Raw genomic sequence first — 16247 nt, 5'->3', positions numbered from 1 at the left:
TCTCAAATTTATGTTGACAAATAGAAGCCATACACCTACTATCACCACACTTTTATAAGGCTCAAGAACAGACAAACTTTGGTGATAGAAACTGATAAATAGACAACCTTTGGGAGTTTTGAAATATTCTGTGGACTGTAAGTGGGTGAAATCTGTAAAAACACAACTAAATTGTACAGTTAAGGATATGCACTTAATTGTTTATAAACTTGACCATAAAATACAAATAGCTTATCATTCCAAGCCTTGGTCCTTCTATACTATGAGTAACATATTATGTAAATCACTTAGTTGCCTTGATGGCATACCTGTATTAAGAATTATTTCTCGGGCTGGAGAGATGGCTTCGTGGTTAAGCGCTTGCCTGGGAAGCCTAAGGACCCCGGTTTGAGGCTCGGTTCCCCAGGTCCCACGTTAGCCAGATGCACAAGGGGGCGCACGCATCTGGAGTTCGTTTACAGTGGCTGGAAGCCCTGGCGCTCCCATTCTCTCTCTCTCCCTCTATCTGTCTTTCTCCCTGTGTCTGTCACTCTCAAATAAATAACTAAAAAATGAACAAAAATATTAAAAAAAAAAAGAATTATTTCTCATGCACACAAGAGGAAGCCAAGCCTAGAGTCACTCCTTGGCTTCATAGATGATGGAGAGGAATGTTAGAGAGTGAAAATTTAAGGACAGGAAGGGCTATGAAAAGTATAAGTAGTTGTAAGCTCCCACTGATAGAAAGCAGTCTTCTTTCATTTATTTTAGTCAATCAAATACATTACCAGTTTCCAATACAAACTAGCACTATTCTAGTGCCTAGTGATCAGATAAAGATCAAATAGTCACATGTGCTACTATGTACACAATAGCAAACAAATTCTGACACGAGTGTCTGGAAGGAACAAAGTGTATTCAACCATAGTAATTAGCTTTTACCCTTCCTAAAACTAAAAAAAAAAAAAATGTCCTAAATTAAGAATTAAACTTACATTCTCCATCAACACCTTGATTCCTTTATTATTTTGTCCTTGGTAGAAATAATGAAGGATGTACAATTTACTGTTCTAGAACCCCTTCAAGCCTTAGTATGTTTCCTAGTTATTAAGTGTAGATTGCAGTATCAATAAAACTCCTAGTACAATTATTTTTTTAATTGAACTGACATGAGACCTTTCTGCTACAGCTATAGCTCATTGTTTTACAGACTCCTCTAAAAACGTGAAACAGTTAATTTGCCCTGCCAAACATAGCAGGAAAGTAACACTTTTTTTCAAATATCAAGTCAGTCCAATTTCATTTAGACTTAAATGATTTTTCTGGCCCCTCTTCATGTAGATACCTCTGCAGTCAATTAGCTTTGTCACTTTTAATCTTCTGTAGTCTGATCCTGGTCATTTCCCATTAGTGTTTTATTAAATAGATTCTTGCGGCCTGCCTGCAATGACTGCTGTGCTGTCTAAGAAAGCACGGCAGGCATCATTATGCAGCTGGCATTTACTAAAGGTTAGATATTATCAATAACCTTAATCATAAATTATGCTACATTGCCTGAAAATTTACTCCGGGATTTCTTTGCCACCAAAGCCAGATGCTCCTAGTATACTTAGGCTGTGCTTAGATGGAAAAGCACTTTAATTATGCATCTCACCTCAAAACACTTCAGCTCTATGGACTTTGAGTCAAGAGACAAAGGTCCTGGGGCAGTCAGAAGCAGGAGAGCCTGTATCTTACTGCAATGCCAGGTGCATTCTAACTAAGAAAGGGGGGGGGGCATATGGGGCTCAGAACAAGAGAGCTCTGCCCTATCGAGCCTTTATTCTTTCAGTTGGGCCTTGCAAATAGAATAGTAGTGAAGCTGAGGCATACTCAAGGTCAGAGAAATGTATAGAAGAACTGTGTAAGTAGAAATACAGGAAAAAATTATAGTAATTCAAAATATATAATGGATATGAACTAGCATCCTATAATAGAAAAAGCAACATGTCAAGTATTAGAAAATATAGCTTCCACATACCCAATACCAACTGCTAGTCTGGCCTTGAGAGATAGGCCTCCTGCTCTGGAAGCCCCTGGCTTAAGTACACTAAAGGTACCTGACAAGTGACTGTAGCAGATTAGCACAGATCTCTCATTCTAAGAACTGAAGCCTATAAAATAAAACATGTACCAGAGGCAGAGAAGACCAACAAGGATGGTGCTCTCCAGCTAGCCTGATGCCCTCTTTGGAGTGGTTTCAGTAGCCAAGTAACTAAAGGCTATTCAGGGGAGGGAAGTAATACGGAAAAAACAGCTACAATAACTCAATGGCTTGGCTAGCAGCCAGACATGGGAATAGAGATTCAACACCATGAACAGCAGTACCAGCTGTCTATGGAGTGGCTGTCCCATTAGTCATGTATTCTTATGTTCATTCAAGAGCAATTATTACATAGGGTCTCAATAATCCAAGGGCTTACATTTTGGAAGGGAAAAAGTCAGGCTGGGTTTACATATATGGTTCTGGAGAAATCCATGAAACTCATCATTTTTCTTTTGACTGAAGTTCTTAGGCACTATTCTAGATTTAATTTGCCAAACTTCTGATTCACTACGTTCTGTCAATTTCCTCCATAGATGCTTCAAAATGGAACTCTCCTACCATAAAATTCTTGACTAAACAGAAAATGGGATGAGTATGATGGGTGGAGATTGAAATGCTTTTAAACATTTATAATGGCTTGGAGTACATTTGCTCTATCATACCAGAAACTCGAGGCAAACATAAAAGTAGTGTCTAGGAGTAGACACTGTGGATATATCTAACAAAAGACTTATAATTTATAAGTGGTTTAATGGCAAATTCTTGCTAAAGAGCTTGGAAGCTTTTTTAAAAAATATTTAAGCATAATTTATGAATATATCTCTGTTCCAAAATATTTTCATCAAGTTACGCTTGTTTCATAAAGCCAAAGTAAATCAGTACAACACAGTTGAGTTATGACTACTTTAATATACTAAGACAAGTGGTAGAGCTAAAAAAAGAAATTCTGGAATTGTCAGAGAAGGTGTCTTAGGAGCACCTAAAAGATGGAGAGAGTTAAACTAAATGTTAGGAAGAGGAAACTCATTTTCTAGGGGCCGGGTGCTTTGCATGACACTTCTGAGAGTAGTACTGCTAGACCTCCTTGCCACAGAGTCCAATGCAAAAGCAAGAAAAGGATTTTGGGACCATCTCCCTATTTAAATGCAAACAGTTTCATCGAGTACCAGGTTTGCAAAATGTATACTAATATTGGACAATATTTGATTGAAAATACAAATAAAACAAGTCACAATTGTAAGCACTAATACAATATAAATATTTGAAAAGCAGAGCTATCCTTTTAGTTATATTATTTTTCCTTGTGTAAATTTTGGACCATTGAGCAGCAGATGCTAAAATGTGATTAAATGTGCAAAAAGTTTATGAAAGCAAATGCTTGTGAGAGAAGAAAGTGGGAGCTAAGAGAGGTTGGAAGAGCTGTCAGTTTATGATATGAGCTTGACCCTGATTGAAGGAGAAAGAGGAGAGGGAAAAAGATGGGTGGAAATATTACAGGCTCTCCTGCAGTTCTAGGGAATGTATACCAGGGTTGTAAAGTCCCACTCACTTAGTTGAGTTTGCAGAGAAATCCCATACCTTCTTAGTGGGAGTCTTCCCTGGTATTCCATGTGCTTGGTTGTTGTCTGGGAGCAGGCTTGGGAAGCCTGACCCATATGCAGAGCTATGGGTTTCACAGAACAGCAGTTAAAGCTGCTCTTGTGATACACTGTGATACATTGGAATCCAAGAGATTTTTTATTATGGTTACCACAATCCTGAAATTAGAACTTGTTATACCACAAAATATTGATTTTATCTCACTCTTCTTGAAAACTTTGACACAGAAGGATAATAATAATAATATTACAGGTAAGGCTTTTTATATATTGAAAAACTTAGTTGAAACAAATGATAAATATAAAGAAAAATCTTGGGGTTTCATGTGTATTTGACATTCAGATTCTTTGGCTCTGCATCCCACCTCCTTCCTACTACATATTAGGGTTAGAAGTACATAATCCATTTTCTAGGTCCATGGATAGGTTTATGAACATCACACAATCAGGGTAGCAATATAAATTACTAACAAAACCAGGGTGTTTACAAAATAGGAATACTATTGGTAATTTCAACAGGGTAACAGTATTTTATTCACTGGAAATTTTTATTGTAACTTAAGTTTATAATCACACCATATTCTTCATGGAAAGCTGTATAACATTACTTCTATCTCAAACACCAACAGTTTTTACAAGAACCCTCCACCTGGGTCAGGGCTCAGAAAGAAATTTCTACAGGTCCTATCATTCTCTCTCTCTCTCTCTTTTTTTTCCTAAGAAATAATTCAGATCATCTGCACCTATCAAAGCACTTAAAATTTATGATCTTATATTTACAAGATTTGTTTTAGATTATAATTACAGACTAAACTTTACATTTACTTAGCATCTTTTCCATCAACTCAATCTTTCATTTTCAGATGACTATTTGTCTATAGTATCTTATTTATTTAATTGATTGCCTGTCTCAGTTTTCAGAGTAATTGTTTGTCTCAAGTGGCATATCAACACGCTCTGCTTCTATGCTCCACTCTTGAAGAGAATGCTGGCTGCTTGGAATAATTTAATGTCTCATTAAAGCAAATAAACTGAAAAATAGTTCCAGAAACTCCTAACCAAGGTATATGCTCCAAGGTTTGCAGATTTCATCCTTTCCTGATGATCTTGTATACTGGATGAGAAAGTTAAAGTTAATCAAATATTCCTGAGAAAACACTGTCATCATAATTGTCTTCTATTTTGCTTAGTATCTTTCCCATGATGATTTTTATTTACTGATGTTAAGGATTTTGAAGAGTATAGCATTTTCTCCTTTATTTATTTATTTACTTATTTTTTGAAATTCAAGTCACCGACTCAAACAGAAAGTTTTTGTTCATTTTTTATTTATTTATTTGAGAGCGACAGACACAGAGAGAAAGACAGATAGTGGGAGAGAGAGAGAATGGGTGCGCCAGGGTTTCCAGCCACTGCAAACGAACTCCAGACGCGTGGCCCCCTTGTGCATCTGGCTAATGTGGGACCTGGGGAACCGAGCCTCGAACCCGGGTCCTTAGGCTTCACAGGAAAGCTCTTAACCGCTAAGCGATCTCTTCAGCCCCCTGTTCATTTTTATTTATACAGTTGAGACCAACAGAGAGAGAAAGAAGCAGATAGAGAGAGAAAGAGAGAGAATGGGCACGCCAGGACCTCCGGCCACTGCAAATGAACTCCAGACGCGTGCGCCCCCTTGTGCATCTGGGTAATGTGGGTCCTGTGGAATCAAGACTTGAACCCAGGTCCTTAGGCTTCACAGGCAAGCGCTTAACCACTAAGCCATCTCTCCTGCTCGGATTTTCTCCTTTATGAGGGCAGAGGATAAGGGTACTTTTAAATGTAACCATACATACCTCCTGGCATTTTCATCAGGCATCTGAATCAGTGGTTGCTGATTTGAACTAGTCATTTTCAGCCTTCACTGCATTAATGGCACCAAACAAATCCAGGTCGTTTTCACTGAAATTTCAGCACATATCTCCAGCACCCGAGGTACTATATAAGCCAGCTATAGCCCTTCTACCACAATTCTATCCTAACTTCCCCAAACTGGAGTCTTAGAATCTTGAAAACTTACAGTAAATAAAACATCTCAATGGCTACCAACACTGCTGTTCCTACCAGAAATGCTCTTCTTTGACCAATTAGGTCAGGAAGTGATCCTATTTCAGAATCAGTTTACTGAGAATCTTTTCAGTAAATTGGCACAGAAATTTCTCCTGAAAATTATTCTAAATTAAAATGTATAAACATTATTCTGGTTTAGTTGATACTAGAAAGATTCAAATATAAGCATAAGAAAGACCATCAGAGAAAGTATAACAGGAAGGGAAGTCAGATGAAAAGAGGCACATTTTAAAGTGCGTTATCAGAGACAGAAAAACAGAACTTAGTACTATGGGAAACCTTCTACTTGTAGGTACTGACCACTGGAATCATCCAGAGCACCTTGAAATGATACAGATGAGTCACTGACAACATCTGATACATTAACACTTTGAAGGATAAAAATATACAACTCAGTCCTGGACCCAATTCTTTTGCCTTTATTAAGTATCAGCCCATCACACTAAACTCAGTTTTCTCACAATGTATTTCTTGGATGCTTCATTTCATGTTCATTCAAAGGCTTCAGTGTCACACAAGTTGAATTTCTCATATGAGTTCCCAGCTTATTGTCTATGGTCTTGGACAACTTTCCAAGGACTAGAGAAGCCAGTTTTCTTGATTGAAAATAGTAATAATAGTATTTACCACTTAACAGTTGTGATGAATAAAAACAGTATATTTGGAGTTTAAAATGGCAAAATTGCATCAAATAGCAACACAAGGCTTAGAAAAAATTAGAATTTGCATTGATATGATCTTCATTGCTTTTGCAAACTTTGCCAGATGCCCTAACAATGTATAGACTTTCCAATATATTTACTTAGCTAGGCATCTTCTGTTTCTGCCATAAGTCCATCTTTTGCCTTTATTCCCCCTTATCTCTGCCCTCTGGATGCATGTCTTATGTTTCATACCCTCCAACTTCCCATTGGTAATGCCAATGGATTGTATAGCCCAAGTGCTTCTCAATAGGCCACACCTCATGTACCTCTAATAAAAGAACATTTCATGGAGAAGAGTATTTAAGCCTTAATAGAAAGAGTTTCCCAATAAAGACTAACTGGATTGAGGTGGGAAACAGAACAAAGCTTTAGAAAATGGAAGCCTCTCTCTTGTTAAAGTCCATATATCTCTTATTTTACAATTTGGAATTTAGCAACTACCAAAGAGAATATAAATGTAGTTAGTAATGACAAACATATATCTGCTCCAAAGACTGTCATCAGCAAATAAAAACCCTGCAAGTGGTTGGATGAACATGGAAGTAAGATTCTGTTAGTGACCAAACAAAATTTCTAAATATTGTCTGTAAACAAAGAGACTCCAAACAGTTGCCATGCATCTTAGATTTCTTTTATCAGAGAGCTTCAGAAAAAAAGGGTTTAAATTAAATTTGTTGCAGCTGCTCTGTCAGGAACTTACCAAGCGCTACAGCCATCAGAGCAATTAAAAAAAATGCACAGAAGGTAATTAAAAGCCTTACTGGTTCTTGTGATTAGATTGACATTTTAAGTGCCTCTGGATATTTTATTGTGCCAATAACCTATTTCACTCATCTCCAAGAGAAATACAACTGACATCAGTAATTTACCCAAATATTCTACAGGTAACAAATGCCAAATACAAACCTGTACTAAATTAAGGCCAGAATTCTCCTGGGTTCAGTATGATATATCTTAATGGGAAACTGCTATTTTCAAATTCCTTCTATATGTATATGTCGTACTCTTTGACTGGCTCTTAGAATACAACCTAATGATGTCTTCTATCTGAACTACATCACACCTACGGGTAGGGCAATCATTTCAATTTCCATATGGTTATGCAAGAATTAGGCTCCTGGCTTTGGAGGATGGCCTTATGTTGTCATTATTATTATATATGATGACTTATCGAGGAATGTTGATCCTTTATTAGGGGACTCATACCAAGGGAATTCCTCCACCATCCTTCAGCCTCACCTCTGACTCAGAATTACAATATGGGTCTGTTATTCTAGTAGTCCTCTAATGAAAATTTTATCCTATGATTGAATTTGGGAAGCTAATCTGGATCAATGGCTGGGAATTTGAGAATATGTTCTAATTCAGAACTTACTTTCTGTTCTCTTTGTGACAAACCATTCCAGGGGAGTTCAAAACTAGACATGGCGGGGGCACATTTGAGATTTATCTTTCATTGGGAATGCAAAACCAAGAGGAAAACTATAAACTAGCCAGAAATAAAGGAAAAATACTGCATTAAAATTAAGTCATATTATTTCTTTATAATGAAGTGTTTCAAAAATAACTTAAAGTCACACTTTAAATGACAAAAAAAAAAAAAAACCCACAATGTGTCCCAAGATGCTCTCAGAAGATGCTACTGAACACTTGGAGTAGACTAATCTTTAAGCATTAGGGTTTAGACTATCTAGTAGAAACATTTTATTTTTCACTATTCATTTCTTTCAATGTGATGCATTGTTTTTCATTAAGTAGAAAATTTGTATTGATGCATCATATGTTGGTATTCTCTTCCTCTCAGTGGGTTTGCTGGTATTCACCATGGAGTCGTAGGTTATGAGTTGTGAGAGCAGCAGTCTGTCATTATTTGGGGGCGGGGGTCACTGTCTCTGGAAATCCCTTCCACACTGTGACTCTTACGTTATTTCCACCCCCTCTTCCACAAAATTCTCTAAGCTTTGGTGGGTGCGATTTAAGTCTACTTTAGTATTGAGCTCTCAGCAGCTTCTGATTTTCTGCATTAGTGCATTTTGAGTATTCTCAGTGTCTTTCTCTATGACACTGGCCCCAGGTTGTCAGGCTTGCCATGGAAGTAGAGCTCTTCCTCATCTATCAGTTTCTCTGTGGTTTCACCTGGATCCTGGCTGCTGTGCAAGGGGTGGTTCATCTCCTGTCAGGGTGTCAGCTATCTATTCTTGTCTTGTTGATAGGTTTTGGTTGTCATTTGTTCTTGCTTCTTTCTAAAACAAAAAGCAGATTCTCTAACAGAGAGTAAGATCAGGATAGGTTAGAGGGGATAAGAATTGTTCATGGAAAATGTTTTTAAAAATTGAGAAAAAATAAGATAAGATTAAAAAAAGAATTGTTAATTTACAGAGATTATTATGGGTGTAGCCTCACTAAAGACTACTGGGAGCTTCTCTTTGGAGCCTATAATCTTGGTCTCCATAGGATTCTAACTTGGTTCCCAGTTCCAGTTATGGGTTCCTTTCCATTGAACAGATCTCATAGCCAGTCAGAGAAGCATTGGCTATCCACCTAGACTGTGTGCCACTATTTCACAGATGTATACATCTAGTCAGGCAGGTTGCTTTCATATAGCAGTATCACCTGCTTACTCACAATGGTGTTGGCCATATTTTTCACAGCAGCTTAGGAAGTGCTTTACAGCATTAAACAGGCTAACCATCTGAGAACTGGTTTTCTTCCATATTTACCCAGATCTCTCAATGTTCTGCATCCATAGCATGTGGTGGTGTCTTCAGTAATATGGTCTTACCTTTTACCTACGATATCTGTCCATTGTTTTTGGTAGAACTGCCATTTTCACAGTATAAATTCTACCTAACCAGGAGCATGGGAGATCTATTTTAGATTTTGAACTGCCCCATTCCAAGCCCTTCAGGCATTCAAGGTTTCCAATGAAAAGTCTCAGTTTGTTCAGGTTGCCTTTGTATGGAATGAGTTGTTACTCTTTTGCTGATTTTAGCACTCTTTCTTTGTTTTTGTTGTTTAGGGTTTTAGCTATGGTGTTCCTTGGAGAGTTTCTTCTTTGGTCCAATCTGATTGGTATTCTATGTGGTACTTGTATCTGGATGGGCCTTTTGAGAGGGTCAGGAAGTTTTCCTCAATAATTTTGTTAAGTTCTCCATGCTTTTGGCCTGAGTTTCATCCCCTTCATAACCATGATCCAAATGTTTGGTCATTTTATGGTATCCCACAATTCCATCATGTTCTGTTCAAATGACTTTTTAAAGTTATCAAAATTTTGGACTCTTTTTTAAAAATTTAATTTATTAGTTTTCTTTTCAGCAAATACAGGCAGATGGTACCATTATTTAGGCTCATCTATGATCTACCCCCTCCCATTGTACCATCCTTGTTGATGTAAATGGGTCGTGCATTGTGGAGTTAGCCCACAGTTATTGGTATGATAAATGTCTCTGCATATCATGACCCAACATGTGACTCTGACATTCTTTCCGCCCCTCTTCCGCAAAATTTCCCTGAGCCATGTTGGGTTCATTTTTGGTCTGCTTCAGTGCTGAGGTGTTGTGGGCCTCTGAGGCTCTGGCTCTCTGATTTGGTAGGAGTTGATTTTTCTCTATGTTGGTCTCCTTCCCCTTTGTGCTGGTATCCAGTTCACAGGAAAACATCACCCTTGCTTGTTTTGCCAATTTTCCTTAGTTTCAGTCGGGCCCCTTTTGAGGTATGTTGGGGCAGCTCTCTCCTTAGGATCTGCATCTCTCTGAAAAAGAGAAGCAGATTCTCCAACAGAGAGTAAGTTAGCACCCGGAACATTGAGATAACACTTACTTTTTTCATAGAGAGTTTGATAGGTGTAGGCCCTATTGTACCCCATGATTGATGGTAGCTTGATATTGGAGAGTGGGCTTGCATTTGGATATGGTTCTGACTTGTTTCCCAGCTCCACCTATGGGTCTCGTACCACTGAGGGTATCAGTTAGCCAAATCAAGAGCAGTTGGTTCCCCACCATGGTTGTGTGCCACTATTGCACTTGTGGGGGCATCACATCAGGTTATTTGTTGCTAATTAGGTTAGACAATGAGTTGCTTGGACAGATATTGGTCATTTCCCCCAGTCGCCCATGTAGCACCTTCTGGCACTAGACATGCTGACTGTCTGGGGACTGATTCTCTATTGGCTTCCAGCCATGCCATTCCATTTTATGTGTCAGCTGCATATGGAGTCTTCAGCAATAGGGTCTTACCACTGGTCTTTGGTGGGTCATCAAGTACTCTGACAGTAGTCTGTCATTGTTTTGGGAAACCTTGTAGGTTTCTCTGATCAAAAGCTCATTGTGGATGGTAGGCCCAAGTTGGAAGTGGGGGTTACAGGTCAGTGCCCACTAAGAAATTGAGGTAAAACATAACTAATATACAAGAGTTAGAGAGGAGAGAGATAGAAGGGAGAGGGGGAGAGGGAGGGAGGGAAGATGTAGAAGATTTAGGTTAGTCTTGATCCTACCCTCTCCAGTGTCTTGTGGTTCAGGTGTTTACTGTAAGGGTCTAGTGAAGATTCAGCCATTAGTTCTGCCTTTTAGGAAGTAGAATTTTATGGTACCATTGCCGTTTGGGTCCAGATTACTGTTTTCCACCCTTTGATGCCCTCCCTGCCCTCCCCATGCATCCTATTGTCTAGTCCATGAGGTTCTTGCTGTTTATGTAAGGTATCTTGGGTAGATTCAGGTTAGGTGTGGTAGATGAGTGAGACTATGTGTCGACTTTTTTTCTGTGATTGGGTAAGTTCACTGAGAATAATCTGTTCCAGGTTCAACCATTTTTCCTCAAATTTCTTTGTGTCATTTTTTCTTACTGCTGTATAGAATTCCATTGTGTAGATATACCACATCTTTGTTATCCATTCTTCTAATGACGGACATCTGGGTTGATTCCAGCTTTTAGCTATTAAGAATTGAGCTGCTACAAACATGGTTGAGCAAACTCTCTGGCCTGTGGTTTGAAGGTTTTAGGGTAGATGCCCAGTAAGGGTATAACTGGGTCTGTTGGTATTTCTATAGTCAGCCTTTTCAGGAGTCTCCATATTGCTTTCAAAAATGGTTGTACCATCCGGCATTCCCACCAACAGTGAATGAGTGTCCCTGCTTCTCCACATCCTCGCCAGCATTTATTTTCATTTGATTTTTTGATGTTGGCTATCCTTATCGGGGTAAGTTGGAATCTCATAGTTGTTTTAATTTGCATTTCTCTGATGATTAGGGATGATGAGCATTTTCTTAAGTGTGTGTTTCCCATTTGTGTATCTTCCTCTGTGAATTGCCTGTTCAACTCTGCGCCCCATTTTGTGAGTGGGGTATTTGTCTTCTTATTGTTTAGACTTTTGAGTTCTTTGTAAATTCTAGAGATAAGGCCTATATCAGTTGGATAACCTGCAAATATTTTCTCCCATTCTGTGGGTATTCTATTAGCTTTGCTTATTATATGCTTGTCTGCAAAGAAATTCTTCAGCTTCATATGATCCCATTGGTTGAGTGCCTGTTTAAAAACTTGAGCCACTGGGGTTTTGTTCAGGAGGTCTTTTTCCATTCCTATATCATAGAAAGTACTTCCTAAATTTTCTTCCAGTAGTATTTGAGTTTCTGGTCTTATGTTGAGGTCGTTGATCCATTTAGATTTGAGTGTAGTGCATGGTGAAATGTGTGGATCAAGTTTTAGTTTCCTGCATGTGGTTATCCAGTTTGTCCATCACCATTTGTTGAAGATGCTATCTTTTTTCCAGCCTATATTGTTTGGGCCTTTGTCAAATATCAAGTAGCTATAGTTGGTTGACCCAAAATGCAGGTCCTCAAGTCTATTCCATTGGTCTATACTCCTGTTTTTATGCCAGTACCATGCTCTTTTTATTACTATCGCTTTGTAGTATAGCTTTAGATCAGGTATGGTGATGCCACCAGAGGTATTTCTTTTGCTGAGGATATGTTTGGATATGAGAGGCCTTTTGCATTTCCATATGAAATTTGAGATCAATTTTTCTATCTCTGTGAACAACACTGTAGGGATTTTATTGGAATTGAGTTAAATCTATATATTGCCTTTGGTAGGATTGTCATCTTCACAATGTTAATTCTCCCTTTCCAGGAGCATGGTAGGTCTTTCCATCTTCTCAAGTCCTCCTCAATTTCTTTGTTGAGAGTTTTTATATTTTCGTTGTATAGATCTTTTACTTCCTTGGTTAACGTTCTTCCAAGGTATTTTGTTGTTGTTGTTGTTGTTGCTATTGAAAATGGGACTATGTCCTTTATTTCTTTTTCTGTATCTTTGTCATTTGCATACAGAAATGCTACCGATTTTTGTGCATTGATTTTGTATCCTGCTACCTTGCCAAACGAGTTAATCACCTTCAGGTGTTTTGGTATGGAGTCTCTCAGGTCTCTTACATATACAATCATGTCATCAGCGAATAGAGCTAACTTAACTTCTTCCTTTCCAAACTGTATCCCTTTTATTTCCTTCTCCTGTCTTATTGCTTGGGCTAGGACTTCCAGAACTATATTGAAAAGCAGAGGTGAGAGAGGACATCCCTGTCTTGTTCCTGATCTCAATGGGAATTCCTCCAGTCTCTCTCCATTAAGTATTATTTGGGCCTTTGGAGCTTTGTATATTGCCTTTATTATGTTAAGATGTGAACCGGCCATGCCAATTCTCTCAAATGTTTTGATTATGAAGTGATGTTGTATCTTGTCAAAGGCCTTTTCTGCATCTATCGAAATGATCATGTGGTTTTTATGTTTAAGCTTGTTTATGTGGTGTATTACATTGACAGATTTTCATATGTTGAACAACCCTTGTGTTCCTGGGATAAATCCCACTTGGTCAAGGTGGATAATGCTTTAGATGTGTTGTTGGATTCGGTTTGCAAATATTTTGTTCAGGATCTTTGCATCTATGTTCATTAGGGAAATAGGCCGGTAGTTTTCTTTTCTTGTGGCCTCTCTGCCTGGTTTTGGGATTAGGGTGATACTAGCTTCATAGAAGGAGTTGGGTAGTTTTCCCTGTTCTTCAATTGTGTGGCACAGTTTTAGAAAGATTGGTTTGAGTTCTTCCATGAAGGTTTGATAAAATTTGGCTGGGAATCCATCTTGTACTGGACTCTTCTTTTTTGGGAGGTTTTTTATTACTTTTTCAATCTCCATGAGTGTGATGGGTTCATTGAGGTGATTAATCTGCTCTGAGTTTAGCTTTGGTAGATGATATGCATCCAGGAATTTATCCATCTCCTCCACATTATCCAGTTTTGGTGAGTAGAGGTTTTTGAAATATGTCCTGATGATCCTGCCAATTTCACTTATGTCTGTTGTGATCTCTCCTTTTTCATTTTGAATTTTGTTAATTTGGAGCCTCTCCTTTTTTTGCTTGATCAAATTGGCCAGAGGTTTGTCAACCTTGTTTATCTTTTCAAAGAACCAGCTCTTTGTTTTGTCAATTGCCTTAATTGTTTCCTTGGTTTCCAATTATTAATTTCTGCTCTGATTTTAATTATTTCTTTCCTTCTGGAGCTCTTTGGGTTGGATTTTACTTGTTTTTCCAATGCCTTTAGGTGGATGGTTAGGCTATTGATTTGGGATCTTTCTGTCTTTTTCATGAAGGCATTAAGTGCTATGAATTTTCCCCTGAGGACTGCCTTCATTGTGTCCCATAAGTTTTGGTATGATGTGTTGTCTTTGTCATTCAATTCCAGGAATTTTGCAATTTCATTTTTTATTTCATCCACTATCCATTTATTGTTTAAGAGTGTGCTATTCAGTTTCCAGTTGCTGTTGGGGTTCTTGTTGGTTTTTTTGTTGTTGATTTCTAGGAATATAGCTTTATGATCTGATATCATGCAGGGAATTATGTCAATATTCCTAAATATGTGGAGGCAGTCTTTGTGACCCAGTATATGGTCTATTTTAGAGAATGTTCCATGGGCTGCTGAGAAGAATGTGTAGTCTGTGGATTTGGGATTTAAAGTTCTAAAGATGTCTGTTAGTTCTAAGTGCTCTATGGTTTTGTTGAGCTCTCTTACTTCCTTGTTGAGCTTCTGTTTGGATGATCTGTCTATTACTGATAATGGTGTGTTGAAGTCTCCAGCTATGATGTTGTTGGTGGTTATTTCTGTTTTATTGTCAAGTAGTTTTTGTTTTATGAACTGTGGTGTCCCTGTGTTTGGTGCATACAGATGTATGATTGTAATATCCTCTTGATGGATTGTTCTCTTTATAAGTAGGAAGTAGCCTTCTTTGTCTTTTTTGATTGTTTTTGGTTTGAAGTCAATTTTCTCTGATATTAATATAGCTACACCTGCTTGCTTCTTATTCCCATTTGCTTGGAATATTGTTTTCCACCCTTTCATCCTGAGGAGGTTTCTGTCTTTAGTGGTAAGGTGGGTTTCTTGAAGGCAGCAGATTGAGGGGTCTAATTTTTTGATCCACCCTGTTAGCTTGTATCTCTTGATGGGTGACCTAAGGCCATTAATATTTAGGGTGATGACTGTGAGATTTGATTTGATCCCTGCCATGTTGTGGTGGTAGAGGTGCGTAGGCATTTCCATGGAATTTGAAATTTTTTCTGTCTACTCTGGGTTTGTTTGCTGTGATCTGCTTCTTGTAGGCATTTGTGTTTGGTTATTTGTTTCTTCTTTATGGAGAATTTCCTGGAATACTTTCTGTAGGTTTGGTTTTTTGTTCATATAATTGTAAAGCTGAGTTTTGTCATGGAAAGTTTTCCTTTTACCATCTATTATAAGGGAGACATTTTCCAGGTAGAGTAGTTTGGGTTGGAAGCCATAATTTCTTAGAGTTTGCAGAGTTTCATTCCAGGCTCTTCTAGCTTTCAGGGTTTCCATTGAGAAGTCTGAAGTAATTCTGATGGGGTTTCCTTTGAAAGTGGTGTGCTGTTTTTCCCTAGCTGCTTTTAGGAAAAAATATGGAACGCTTCATGAATTCGCATGTCATCCTTGCACAGGGGCCATGCTAATCTTCTCTGTATCGTTCCAATTTAGTATATGTGCTGCCGAAGCGAGCACAAGTTTTGGACTCTTGAGCAATTTCTTCTGTCTTGTCTTCGAGATCAGAAGTTCTGCCTTCCATATGATTAACTGTGTTAATGAAGGTTTCTAGAGAGGCTTTTAGAAGCTCTGTTTGGTTTTTGATTTTTGTTACATTTTTATGTATCATATCCATCCCTTTGTGTAATTCTAATTTTAGTTGATGGTTTGATTTTTTTGTTACTTCTTGGGATTTATTCTTGCACTTCATCATGTCTTCATTAAGTTCAATCAGCTGGTTATTGAGGTTGCCTATTTATTGAATCATTTTCAATTCACTTATCTCTCTTTTGAGGTCTCTCTGGATTTCCTTCATTAAGTTAAGCATAGTGATGAAAGCTGTCTGCATTTCATTTATGCAATTCTTGATTTTTTTTGATGATTTGCTTCTAGGTCAGTGATTCACACAGGCAGCGTCATATAGCTTATTGTGTTTTCATTTTGGGATTCGATTTCTGTTGTCTCCTCTATGTTTTCATTAGAGACTTCCATTGTAGGACTAGGCAATCTTTGTGGAAATCTCTCAGTTTGTTGCTTTGTATATATATTGGTGTTATGGTCTACCCATCTCTGGGGTAAAAAATAAAAAAATATATATATATATATATATATGTGTGTGTGTGTGTGTGTGTGTGTGTGTGTGTGTGTGTATGTATGTATGTATGTATGTTTTTCAAGGATGGAGCAAAAATTTCCTCTTGTAG

At 38.0% G+C, this 16247-nt stretch overlaps 1 non-coding gene across 1 annotated transcript; it reads right to left on the bottom strand.

Annotated features, from left to right (window-relative positions):
* Positions 1-15416: 15416 nt before the first annotated feature.
* LOC123460374 lies at positions 15417-15522 on the bottom strand. Its single transcript, XR_006636939.1, has one exon. It is a non-coding gene; the product is annotated as a U6 spliceosomal RNA (small nuclear RNA).
* Between the last annotated feature and the right edge of the window lie 725 nt (positions 15523-16247).

Source organism: Jaculus jaculus, chromosome 4 (assembly GCF_020740685.1).
Source record: "Jaculus jaculus isolate mJacJac1 chromosome 4, mJacJac1.mat.Y.cur, whole genome shotgun sequence".
NCBI lineage: Eukaryota > Metazoa > Chordata > Mammalia > Rodentia > Dipodidae > Jaculus > Jaculus jaculus.
This window is presented reverse-complemented; position numbering and strand designations above follow the sequence as displayed.